Below are 13544 nucleotides of genomic sequence, written 5' to 3'. Positions count from 1 at the left end.
AAGGAAAACAATGGCAAAGAACTTACAAAATTATGGCAGGCATAACTGTTTGTGCTCACCCAAAAGGGTGGATGGATGAGATAACTGGGGGTGGTGCGTGTCAATGCTTCCAGGACAGAATACACTTTTGCCTTTTCCCAGGGAATTTTTCCTTTTTAACTGAGAGGTAAAATGCAGTACTTACATTGACCCATGGTTAAATTGACTGTTTTTTGGGGTCATTTTTATAACTAAAATTTTTACTTGTACATGACCATATACCTAAAGACATTAAAAACCTACATATATTTAATAGTGAAAATACATGCGGTGATAGTTCATGATTTTCATATCAATAGGACAGCAGATTCCCACTAGTTAATTGTCTTTGCAGCAGCTATCCAAGATGCTGCGCCTGTTTTGGAGGTAGTATTCTGCTTCTCCAAGGCTTAATCAAAAAGCTGGATCAGGGGGAAAAATACTTCAGGGACCCTGTAAAAGAAAACTGTGAAGCCTTTAAAAGTGTTTCTGGAGTCTCCTTCCTTGGAGGTCTTTAAGCAGAGGCTAGATGGCCATCTGTTGGGGATGCTTTGATTGGATTTCCTGCATGGCAGGAGGTTGGACTGGATGGCCCGTGCAGTCTCTTCCAACTCTATGATTCTATGGAGTTTTAGGAACAGCCCACTTTGCTTTGGGCCACAGCAATCAAGATATACTTCACTTTGCAGGAAGTCCAGACTCTGAACCTAAGCAGAGTCAGTTTTCCATGCATCCAGTGGCTGCATACTCTGTTCAATATCTTTGTGGTCCAAACCGAGTACACTATGTATCTTCCTTCACTGAACACTTTTTCAGGAATATTTCCTCTTCCTGGAAGAGCTCTTCTCAGCTGAGAGTATGCTGTGTTCCACTGCAAACATGATGCAAGCACAAAGATGAGAGTTCCATTGTATCTTGAATTCTCTGGAGGGAATAAAAACCGAAGCTTAAATCCAATTGCAAGTCTCCTCTAGTAAGCCCATTGAATCAATTGTTGAATGGCAAGTCAATACTTATGTAAATCACATTGATTCAATGGGCCTACTCTATATGAGAATAGCAATTGAATTTAGACAAAATCTGTGCCTATAAAAACTGTGTTTATTAAAGGAAAGGAAAATAAATATAAGTATGAAAGAAAATTGCTCTCCTTCAGATTGAAGGGTTTCTGTAATTTCTGAAAAGCATCTTTCTTTCAGCAGAATCCCTTCCAATACTTTGATTTTGCTCTGACTGGGAGATACATATACAGCATCCCTTCCTACTATTGACTCCTCTATGAGAGAGAGATGTTTCCTTGCTTAATTCTATTGTTAGCAACTGTCACAGTAAAACAATCCACATAGCAGAGTGAACTGCTTGCTGTTGCTGATAAAGCGGTCCCTTCTCTCTTTGCACCAAGTACTATGCTGTGACATGAATACAATGGCTCTATTTCACAACTGTGAACTGTCCAAAGGAAGAATTCACTAATGAATCTGTTGTGCTTTGCAAGACTTGCAAAGTCAGTTCATATATCCACATACCTGTCATCAATGAGACTGACAAAAATGTTTGAAGAATCAATCAACCAAGAAGTATTCAAGTGGAAATACTGGAATTAATTGGTTACAAGTAATGAGTTACTTGGAATCAATCCCTTATCTTACTAACTGAAGCATCAAGCACTATGCTACAACATGAGCACAATGACTCTGTTTCACAACTGTGGTTGAACGATCTAAAGGAGGAATTCACTCACGAATCTGCTGTGTTTTGCAAGACTTGCAAAGTCAATTCCTATGCTCTCATATCTGCCATGGTTTGAGATCCATGAGAACTGACATTAAAAAAAAATAGTTTGAAGAATCAATCAACCATGAAGTGTCCAAGTCCAAGAATTAATTGGTTACAAATAATTAGTTACTTGTAATCAATATCTTATCCTACCAGCTAGGATTGTCAGACTGTAAACTGGCTCATGTAACTTTAATAGAACAGGGAATTTGAGCAGGTATTGTTTGTCATGCCACCACAAAACAAGCAATACTTGCTGACATTTCCTCTTCTACATAACCATTATAGGAGCCTTCTTCTGTTTTCATGCTAGCAATCATAGTATCTACATTATGTTTGTTTTTATTAGTTTTCATTATTTAATTTAGCTCCTGCTTTCCTTTAGTACAGTATGCAGTTCAGATCATGATGTAACAAATATAATTAATATATAGATTGTGAGCTATGGCTACAGTACCAGGCTACTTTAAAAATGATACCTTGCACTGCTGTAATGCAGGGGTGGACCACTTTGCAGGCATGGAGTGTTTTACCCCTAATATGTTTTGGGGTTGTTTTTGCATCCAAACAACTCCATGACACCTAGGATACATGGATGGGAAATATGTCATGCATTTGTCCCACTCTGGAGATTATCACACTGTGTTCTGAGAACGTTCCTATCATCACGTGATGAGAACGTTCCTGGAACAGATATTACTGCATTAGTAAACTAGAACGTGATCAGAACGTGATCAGAACTGCATTTTACCGCACAGCGATTCCTGAAACCGTTCCGAGAACATATTCCACCAAGGCCGCCTCCGTCTCCTGATTGGCTGAAAGAATGACAGGCAGGGAGGCAGTGAAGCAGGCAGGCGAGCGACTGCAGTGAGGGAAGGGGTGTGTGTGAGAGAGAGAGGGGGGAAAGGAGGAGGGAGGTAAGGGAGGGAAGAAGGAGGGATCGGGAGGAAGGCAGGGAGAAAGAGAAATGGGGAGAGATGAGCCTTGCAAGTTACATCCCAAACCTCCTTTGCAAGGCTGGGAAGAAGGAGGAGCTCCATGCAGGTCTCTTCAAGCCGAAGAAAAGCAAGTTGCCAGGGAGGGGACTGGGCCAAGGGCAGAGCCCCGGCAGCCATAGCAGCTCTTTAAACCGGTTAGAAAAGAAGAGTCCTCTGCTGTCATCCCAATTCCCCATTTTGGCTGCTTGTCAGCCTTTTGCCTCCTGTGTGTGTGCGCATGTAATGTGTGCCTTCATAGAATCATAGAATCATAGAGTTGGAAGAGACCACAAGGGCCATCCAGTCCAACCCCATTCTGCCATGCAGGAAATCGCAATCAAAGCATCCCCAACAGATGGCCATCCAGCCTCTGCTTAAAGACCTCCAAGGAAGGAGACTCCACTACACTCTGAGGAAAGAGTGTGTTCCACTGTCGAACAGCCCTTACTCTCAGGAAGTTCCTCCTAATATTGAAGTGGGATCTCTTTTCCTGGAGCTTGCATCCATTGCTCCGGGTCCTAGTCTCTGGAGCAGCAGAAAACAAGCTTGCTCCCTCATCAATGTGACATCCCTTCAAATATTTAAACAGGGCTATCATATCACCTCTTAATCTTCTCTTCTCCAGGCTAAACATCCCCAGCTCCTTAAGTCGTTCCTTGTAGGGCATGGTTTCCAGACCTTTCACCATTTTAGTCGCCCTCCTTTGGACACGCTCCTTTTTGAATTGTGGTGCCCAGAACTGGACACAATATTCCAGGTGGGGCCTGTGAGCTTCCCTCCCCGCTTTAATTCTTGTCTGGCTCTTTGCTATGGAATTCTGGGAGTTGTTTGCTTGCTTTTGTGTGTTGTTCCAAACAGAGGAGCTTTTGTGGGTTCCTTCCTGGAGGGAAGGAGGAGAAGGTCCTGGGCATCCCTGCCATCCTTGCCTCCTGCAGGCTGCCAGCACAGGAGCCCCGCTGGACATAACACTAGAGGCCCCCGCAGAAGCAGCCAGACCCTCTCCCTCTTGCTCTCTGCTCTGGCCCCCCTGTTTCCCTCTCTCTTTCTCTCTCTTTCCCTTCTTTCCTCTTCTCTCACTTGTCCCAACTTTCCTCCCTTCCCTCCCTCCTTCTTTCCCCCCTCACACACACACACCTTCCCTCACTGCAGTCGCTCGCCTGCCTGCCTCCCTCCCTGCCTGTCATTCTTTCAGCCAATCAGGAGACGGAGGAATGAGAGAACGGATTTGAGAACAGATAAGAATATCGCACACACCTCTGTTGGAACGTTCTCATCACGTTTCAGCTCTCTGGGAACACATTCATATCTGTACCTTCCTGGAACACATTTGGAACACATTTAAACGTTCTGAGAACCCGATTGGAACACATACGTGCGGTATACTCAAATGCGTTCCGTTCTCATCACGTGATGAGAACGGTCTCAGAACGCAGTGCGATAATCTCCTCTGAGTGATTGTATTCCCAGAAGCTGCTTTTTCTCCAACAGGAGATTGTTAAGGAAAAAGCAACATGGGATATACAGTGTAAGAAATAAAACATGTATGTGAGAGTAAGGATGACTCAGCAAAAGCAATTAGGAGCCACACAGGTGTAAAAGGTAATGTAATTAACAAGTCCTAAATGCCAAGGACAGAAATGCAAAGTGGATAATTGAACACACCTGAGAATTGTTAAGTGGACAAGGTGAAATGATGAAATCATTAATTGTAGGATGAACCAAGAGAACCAATGAAAATGGTTGTACACGCCCACTGGGTGGAAACTGACAAGAGTGGGTGGTGTTTTCCAAGGGCTATAATAATGGCTATGATTCCCAATGTACTTTGTGGGTAGTAGTTGAGGAGTATTATTGGATAGTTTTGGAGCTGTATATAGTAGAATAAAGTAGATCTTTTATATAAGACTACTGAGTTGTCTGGTGTCTTGAGTGAAGATACAAGAGCCAGCTGGATCCTGAAGAAGTGTGAAGACTTCTGTGGAAGCAAGAGTGAGAAGGCTTGGAGAGTTTGTCAGGGTCTTCAGCCTATTCTCTGAAACTGCTGCTTTGGAGAAAAGCATTAACCACTGGCCAAAACTGGTCAGCGCCGGTGCGTAACAAGGTGGTGAGTTCGAGCCAGAGGTGAAGAGCTACAACTCCCATCATCCCTGACAGAGATAACCAACAAATTGACTTCTAGGTCACTTTCAGTTAAAAAAAACCCTATCCTGAATCTTTCCCTTCACATCTGGGGACATTTGGGTGGGGGGGGGATTAAAATGAGGCTCAGAGAGTTTCACTCTTTCCTTCCCTGCATTAATAATATGAAGATCCTGTTATTGGCAATCTCCTATACGATGCAAAACAGGGTAAGGCTTCTGTACCTTTAATTGTAGTGTAGTGAAGGAATTTCACTAGGGGTGTTCATTATAAAAAATTCTCCTTTAAATAATTTTTTCTATATGTGCTGATATTTCCTCTTCTACATAGAAATAATATGTTTCTTGTTACAAGTCAATTTAGTAACTAGTTACTTTTTGCTGTAATGAACTAGAATTGTGTTACTTTTCTGCCTGTAGTAGGGAGGGCTGCAATTCATTTCTTCTTCACTTTAACAGGATTTCTGCCTATTCCTTGTTACTGGGCATCCTGATCAAGACAATGCCTAGGCATGTGGGTGGAGGAGGAGGAAAAGGAAGAGAAGGGGTCTGCTCTGTTTCTTTGTGGGGTGTGGTACAGGTAGCAAGACGCAGAGACGTTAGTAACAAGGAGGGAGGGGAACACAAATTGGGACATTTTTAAAACATGGGGTGCTATAGAATAATCTTTGAAAAAGTTAGGTTGTCTTTTTTTCTTTCCTTTATTCTGCCCAAATTTAAAAAAAAAACCTCTGCCACTGCCAGAAAGAGCAGCTCAGTATGAGCAAATAGGATGTGGGTGGTGTTAGCATAACCTACACCCCTCTTACTTGATGTGATGTTTTATATTTACAGTTACAGAGAACATATAACTCCTGTATTGAAACAGCTTCACTGGCTACTGGTTCATTTCCGAGCACAATTCAAAGTGCTGGTCATGCCCTATAAAGCCCTACATGGCTTAGGTCCAGACTATTTGAGATACTGTATCTCCCCATATGAACAACCCAGAACACTATGATCCTCAGGAGAAGGCTTTCTCTCGGTCCCACTACCATCCCAGGTTCGTCTGGTGAGGACACGAGAGAGAGCCTTCTCAGTGGTTGCTCCTTCCCTGTGGAACTCCCTTCCATGGGAGACTAGGCTGGCCCCCTCACTGGCCTTTTGCAGGCAGGCAAAGACATTTTTGTTTAAACAGGCCTTTTGAGATCTGGCAGGCTTGGTTTTATTGGGAGATGAGAGGGATTAATGGGATTGTTAATTTTAACTTTGTATGTTTTAGATTTCATATTTGTAATTTTTATATTTTTACGATTTTAATTGTACAATTTTAATTGTTGTGTTTTATGTATGTTATCCATCTTGGCTCCCACTTTGGGAGAAAGGCAAGATAAACATAAAATAAATAATAAATATTTGATATCTACTGTCACATATATTTTTGAAAGATCACAATTACCTGTTGTAAACTATGAAGTTACAGTGTGACTACACTGGCCTAAGGAAATGTGGGAGATGTAGATGGCACTTAAATAAAAGTTTTAAAATAAATAAAATGGATTTTCTGCTTATTCTATCCCCCTCCCCAGATTCTTCACATTTAATGACAAAGTGAGTCCCATCTCAAAAGCAGTCAAAAACCATATCTCCACTTCACTGGAGGCTGTGTTCCTATTCGCTCTTCCTATCCATGGATTGTCTCATATCCAATCAATGCTTTATTACGCTGGAGTCAAAACCATCAGTCAATCCAGCCCTTTTTGTCAATTCAATGGAACAACCACCAAAGCCTTTGGTAACATCAAGGACTCCTCAAGGCATGAAATACAGTGGGCCCTTCCCTTACGCAGGGATCCCTTCTGGATCCCCCCATGTAAGGGGAATCAAAAGAATGGGGCTTGGGTGCGCACGCCATTACCCCTTCCGGGGCGTGCCGAGCTCTCTTCTGGCACAGCTTTCAGTTTATACTGAAAGCAACATAAGTCTCGCCCACATATGACCCGGGCACACTGTAGTATAAAAACATCAGCCCTAGGTTTAGTATTATGTGCACATAGGATCCTTCTCATTCTCTGTGTCATCCTTCGACCCTGAATCACTCTATGTTTTTCTGTGGATCCCTTTATGGAATGGTAATTATTGTCCCCTATCCAATAAATTATCCAGTTTATCACTGTCCAGTCTTTGATGGCTTTCTTCTTGATAGCCTTGCGTGTTTTTAAAGGTTGCATTAGTTTTTTATGTTTGAGTCCATCCTTGCACTTTTCTAAACAAAACTCTTCTATTTACTTAAAACCAGAACCTCTCTGCAGTTAGTTCTGGTATACACAGGTGAAAAGAGCCCTGAAGTTACCCTTCTCTCACAGGCCTCCTTTTGAGATATAATTTCCCCAAAACTTAAAGGAAAATTGACACTGCTGGTGGAGACCACTATCCCTTTTTAGGTTGATAGGTCATGGTTCCAAACAGCAGCACAGGGCATGTATCTGAACTGGCTTAGTAGGTGTGAGATGTGTGAGAAAGTTTAAAAAGGAGGAGGAAACAGTGGGTTCTCTGCATGTCTGATGCCAGCTCAGGGGTAAAATTTAGAACAATTGTTTAGAGGAGAGTGAGATGACATAGGAAGAGAAACTACTTCTATGTTCTCACCTAAAGTATCTGTATACACTGTAAGTGAAAGATGTATGGCCTGTTGTGCTGTGTCTGTGTGGGTAACTGTAGTAGGGGAGTCCAAGCAGAGGAGTTCACCAGAGTAATGTGTAAGCAGGGTGAAGTGAGTTATTTTCTAGATTGCACTGACAATAATATATAATGGTTAGTTGGTTGGTCATAGTAATGAGTAACATAATGTGTTCCTTTTAACAAGTAAAATTCCATGGGCTGTGAACAACTACAAAAGATGCAGGAGCACTGATAGATTTTGCAGCTATTCTCCATTGCTTCCAACCTCTGGATAATGGAGTCTTACAAGGTCCCCTAATCCTCTGAATTTATTTATTTATTTGGAAAGGGTGACTCTCCTATTCCCTTTAGAGCAGGTAAAGGACAGTTCTGGAAAATGTTTGCTCGAAGCAGCCAGGACTAGACTGGCAATGGCTTCCCAAAGGAACTTTTAATCTGCTGTCCCCAGACTGTGGAATGACCTGTCGAAAGAGATACGGCAGCTTTGTTTTTTAACATGCTGTACCTCGAGACTTGGTTATTGTTATATTTTTCAACAAAGCTCTAAAATACAACTGGACAGGCCAGACTGGAATTCGGCAACTGGCAGATAATAGTTAAGATGCCTCCATCTCCTCCAATCCTGGCCTGCTAATGAATTTTGCAAGCTGAACAGATGAATTCAGGAAAAAATTGTATTGGGGCGGAGATATATAAGCAGAGAGAGAAAGGGGGGAGGGAGGGAGAGAAAGAAGGGTAACCAGGTAACTAAGACTCATATTCCAACTGCAAATATAGAATTATTGTATTGCATTGTATTGTATCATCCAATACCCCTTGCTTCATCCCCACTGTCACTCGCTATATCTTCTAGTCACACATGTAATCACCAGTAAATCTCCTGAGCAACAGATCTGTCTTCTTTGTTTGTACAACATCTAGAACAATTATTCACTGACACTGATTGGGGTCACTGCCTTCTACTAGTGCACCACTAACGATTAATGACGAAAGACAGCAGGAGCATGTCATTCTTGTACTGGCAGGCAGGCAGGCAGGCAGGCAGACGGCACAGAGGGAACGCTGCTCTTGACCTCTCTTTTAACCCTGAATGCAATCTTCCTTTTATTACATACATTAAAAAAAAGAAAGGAAGCATCAACAACAGTGCACTGTCCATTGCTAAATAGGGAATCGCTGAGCCTGTGATCGTATACCTACTTGTCTAGGAGTAAGTCTTGTAGGCTTCTCCGTAGGTAGGTAAGTAAGTATAGGATTATGCTGCAATGGACAATTAAATAACTTATCTCAGTAGAAAGCTAATCTGCAACATTATCACTGCATCATATATGGTACAGGATGGGCTTCTTCTATGAAATAAAGAGTTCAAGTATTTTCTTTCACCTCATGAAAGCTGATGCCAATACTGATGCCGATATCAGATGGGCTGAGTCCATGCAACTGACAAAGGCAGGGCTGCTGGTGGCTTCCATATCATTTGGGCAATCACACTTCCTGGGTGCATTTCAGACTTTAAAGAAGCCATCTCTGTACTGAATGCAATTTGGGGACAGAGTTCGGGAATTTGTATATCTGCTTTAAAGACAGTGCAGATTGACTGGGCCACTGATGTTGGAGCCACCAGTTTCCATTCCATCCCTGCCACCTATTAACAATATGGGTAATACTCTGGAAGTCAGTTTGTATCGGTAGTATAGCTCTGTATCTGGTTTAAATGATACAACAATTGCAGGACTAGAGATTCAAGAATGGGCTGATTAAAAAAAACATGGTTCCTGTGATTTTAATAGTGAACTAAAAATAAAAAAGAAGAAAGAAGTAATTGCACATGTTAAATCTGATGAAATTCCTTCTTCGATGCAATTATTAAAGGTGGAGGAATCTTGTTCTCCCCCCCCCCCCCCCCAAAAAAAAAAATCTGGCCATTCTATTCAGAAATTCCCCATTTGTCTGTACAACCACAAAGAGGACTGTGTCACCTTTAAGCCAAAAAATTCATTTCAGATAAGCTTTCATGGACTAGGTTGTTGTGTGCCTTCAGGTTGTTACCAGCCTATGGTGACCCTAAGACTAAGAAAATTATGGGATTTTTTTGGCAAAATTTGTTCATAAGGAGTTTTTCTTTTCCTTCCTCATAGGCCAAGAGTATGTGACTTGCTCAAGATCACCCAGTAGGTTTCCATGGCTGAGCAGGGATTTGAACCCTATTCTCCAGAGTCCTAGTACAATGTTCCAACCACTACACCTAGTCCATTTTATTAGTTGCATGGAGTATTATATCATTTGGCACACACACACACACACACACACACACACACACACACACAAACACATGCTTGGATAAGAGGTGAAACTTAAATGCAAAAGATAGGTTGATCTCTTAACAGTGGTTATTTGACAAACCATTTTTGGGAGGCAGTGAGGACATTGTAGCAAATTAGCCCATGTACAGTAACATTTCTCCCCAGAATACAGGTTGCTAGGAATGGGATTTAACTCCTAGATGAAGTCTTTCCAGAGGAATCAATAGAACTAAAATGAACAGGAATTCAGAAAATAGAGGGAGTTTAAAAAAAAATCAAAATAGTGGCCATTAAACAAAAGTTAAATGGTAATATTAATATCAGATGAACAGAATTAATACAGGTTGTTGCTAATTGTTAATTCCTGTCAAGTCAGCCTCGGTTTACAGTGATCCTCTGAATGAAAGTCCTTCAAGTTACCCTGTTTTCAACAATCTTGCTAGGTCCTGCAAACTCAGGGCTGTGGCTTGAGTCTATCTACCTGTCTATCCACCTATTCTGTGGTCTCCCTCCTTTCCTACTGCCTCCCAGTTTATCAAGAGTCATGTTCTGTTATGATATATCCCAAGTACAACAGCTTCAATTTTGTCATCTTGGTTCTAGGAAGAGAAGTTTTATTTTGCCCAGGACCCTTTTACTGGGCATCTTGTCAGGCCCATGGTGACCACATGTCCTCCTTTTCTAGGACATGTCTTACATTTAACCTACTATCCAGGCAAAATTCCAAAATATCCTCCACTTTAAGCAAGACTAAGAAGCTTGAATTTATATTTGAAATAATGCTCCTAATTTTTATTTTGGAATGTCCTACATCTTTCTGGAATGTCCTACATTTTACAGTGCCTTGTCCTCCTTTGCTGTTAAGACATCTGGTCACCCTGTGTCAGTCCATTCTGTTTCACCAAATTCTTTCCTTAAAATGGTCCCTTGTCCTGAGTATAAGTTACATATCAAATGCTGTGGCACACGCATTTCTTTTAGAGCAATCCATAGTTTTTCATTATCTATACAATCAAAAGTTTTGTTTGGACATCATGTGTAAAGCAGACTGATTTTCTTCTTAAATACTTTGGTGTGCTCAATTATTTATTGATACATGTAGTGGGATAATAAACCATAGTCTCCATTTAAACCATAGCAGATACCATTAAATTTCTTGATGCATGTGTTGCTGTTTCTCATTGGAACCTGTTTCTGAAATTCTTTGCCTCAAGGATGGTTTCCCTAGAGTCAAAGACAAAGTGTCCTAGAAGACTGAAAGGTTCTCATATTTAAAAAAGAAACAGAAGAGGAGGAGGAGGAGGAGGAGGAAGAAGAAGTGCTATTCCTGATGTCAATTTTCCCCCTTTAATTCTTTTTTCTATGGCAACTGGCAGCGGTATACACTGCTGGAGAATGATGGCATATAGCATGTTGAAGGATGAATAGGGGTATGCACTCTTGATGTTGTGAAGGATTTTTCCAGAATAGACTTGGGAAGGAGTGGCATTTGGGTCTGCACCTGTTACACATGAAAAAAGTATTCAAAACTATTTGGAAAATAGTAGAAAAACATGTTTGTCAAGTGTTGAGAAACCCCAACAAGAATTATTATTATTATTATTATTATTATTATTATTATTATTATTATTATTTATATCCCACTTTCTTCATGGTACAGGGGCTCAAGGTGACTAGACTAATCCTCAATTGATGAAAATCTTTGCAATTTGGGAATCATCTGAGCAAAACTCACACGTGATTCATTTGCACAGAAACAGTGTTTTCTACTCGGCAAACAGCATTTTCTGCATAGGAATTAATATTTCTGAATTGAAATATTATTTTCTACACTGAAAATGCTGTTTTTGCTGTGCAAAACACCCAGATAAGACCTGAATTGGAAATGACATTCAAAAATTGTGTGGCTTTCAAAAAATTCTTCACAGTGGGAAGAAAGTTGCTGAAATTACTCATTGCCTTTGAGAAGAAACTTTGGGTCTGTATAAACCAGCAGTAAGAGCCAGCTTGGTGGTGGTGTTGGCATGATGCACACCCCAATACCACTCCCAAGCTGGCATCATGCCCCCCACCTGAGTGCACAGTGTGTGGCATTTCAACACTCCTTTGGGGTGGCGTTCACATGCTGCATGCCAAAAGGAGCATGGAAAAGTGCTGCTGTGATGACAGGTGTGCCCTTTTTCCAGGCCAAAAAAATGTGGTGTTTTGCTTCTTTTTTTCACCTAGAAAAATGGTGGATCGGGACCGTGGTGTGCAGTTGCCATGGCCATGATACAGTGCTCAAAGGGGCAGCCGCTCCTTCTGGGTGGTCTGTTTCGCCCCTTAGTCAAGAATTGTATCCATAGTACCTGTGTCTGTTCTTTGTTAGAGGTCTTTTGGTGGGAAACTTAGATGTTTATCACACTATACTCTTAAAGTGCTACTATTCCACTTTGACTCCTCTAGCTGCCTCCTGTTGCATTCTGGGATTGGCAGTTTTAAGGAGGGGTATTTAGAATTCTCAGGCAGAGAAGTTCTCTGCCTGAGAATTCTAAATACCCCTCCTTAAAACTGCCAATCCCAGAATGCAACAGGAGGCAGCTAGAGGAGTCAAAGTGGAATAGTAGCACTTTAAGAGTATAGTGTGATAAACATCTTAGTGATAAGACACAAAGTCTGTGAGAGGAAAGCGTTTTGGTCTGGGATGAGCTACAGATTGTCCCCTTAGGTTCTTTCTTTCTTTCTTTCTTTCTTTCTTTCTTTCTTTCTTTCTTTCTTTTGCCTGTGTTAAAGACTAGGGCTGCAAAATCTAAACCATTGCAGGTGGGCAAAGTGAATTGTTTGGGCCATATGCAGGTTACAGGGGTCACCGCTGTGTTCTGAGCAACCCCAACATCCTTCCCCTTTATGTACAATCTCAAAAGTCCCAGGGGAAAAATCCAACTCCTAGAACTCTGGAAACTGTCCACCCTGTTGAAGAAAGTAAAGTTCCCTTAGATTTAGTGCAATTGAACTGCTAAAGTGTAATCTTCTAAAAAGTACATCTGATTTCAAATTGATTTATTTCAATTCTTTCATTCCCATAACCTTTTGCTGTCATGTGTACTTGGAAGCACTTGCCTAGATTCTGAGGTCAGCTTCTCAAGCCCTGTCTTATGTGACCCTATACTTAAGTTGCCATCAGAAATAAGACAGACAGAGATGGACACTAGTGACAGGCAGCAAAATATATCCCAAAGAAAATCTATTATCTTTCTGTTCATCTTTCTGTGGATAAATGCCTATCTTTTTCCAGTGGTGTTGCTTTCTCAGTTATGGGAGCCACCAATTTAGCTTCCAAGGGGACTAGACAAATTCACTGAGATAATGGCTATTCATGGCTACTGATCATAATGGCTGTATACAGCTTGAATAAAGAGCATCTCTTAGGCACCATCACGTCTACCAATGTCAATACCTACCACTATCAGATTGCTGAGCTTGTGCTTTCCTTTCATTTTACTATTTGGAGACTGCAGCAATGGTAATGCTGTGTCAACCTACATTTATTTATTCACTGTTGTCTTTTTAAAAAGAAATGTTCAGTGTTGTTGTTGTTGTTGTTTTGAAGAAAACTACAATGACATATAAAGAGAGCTATAAGTATTGTCACCAAGCAAATTCTAAAGGATAAATTAGAATCTACCATG

Source organism: Sceloporus occidentalis, unplaced genomic scaffold (assembly GCF_023333645.1).
Source record: "Sceloporus occidentalis isolate IW3139 unplaced genomic scaffold, rSceOcc1.0.p SCAF_2, whole genome shotgun sequence".
Taxonomy (NCBI): Eukaryota; Metazoa; Chordata; class Lepidosauria; order Squamata; family Phrynosomatidae; genus Sceloporus; species Sceloporus occidentalis.
This window is presented reverse-complemented; position numbering follows the sequence as displayed.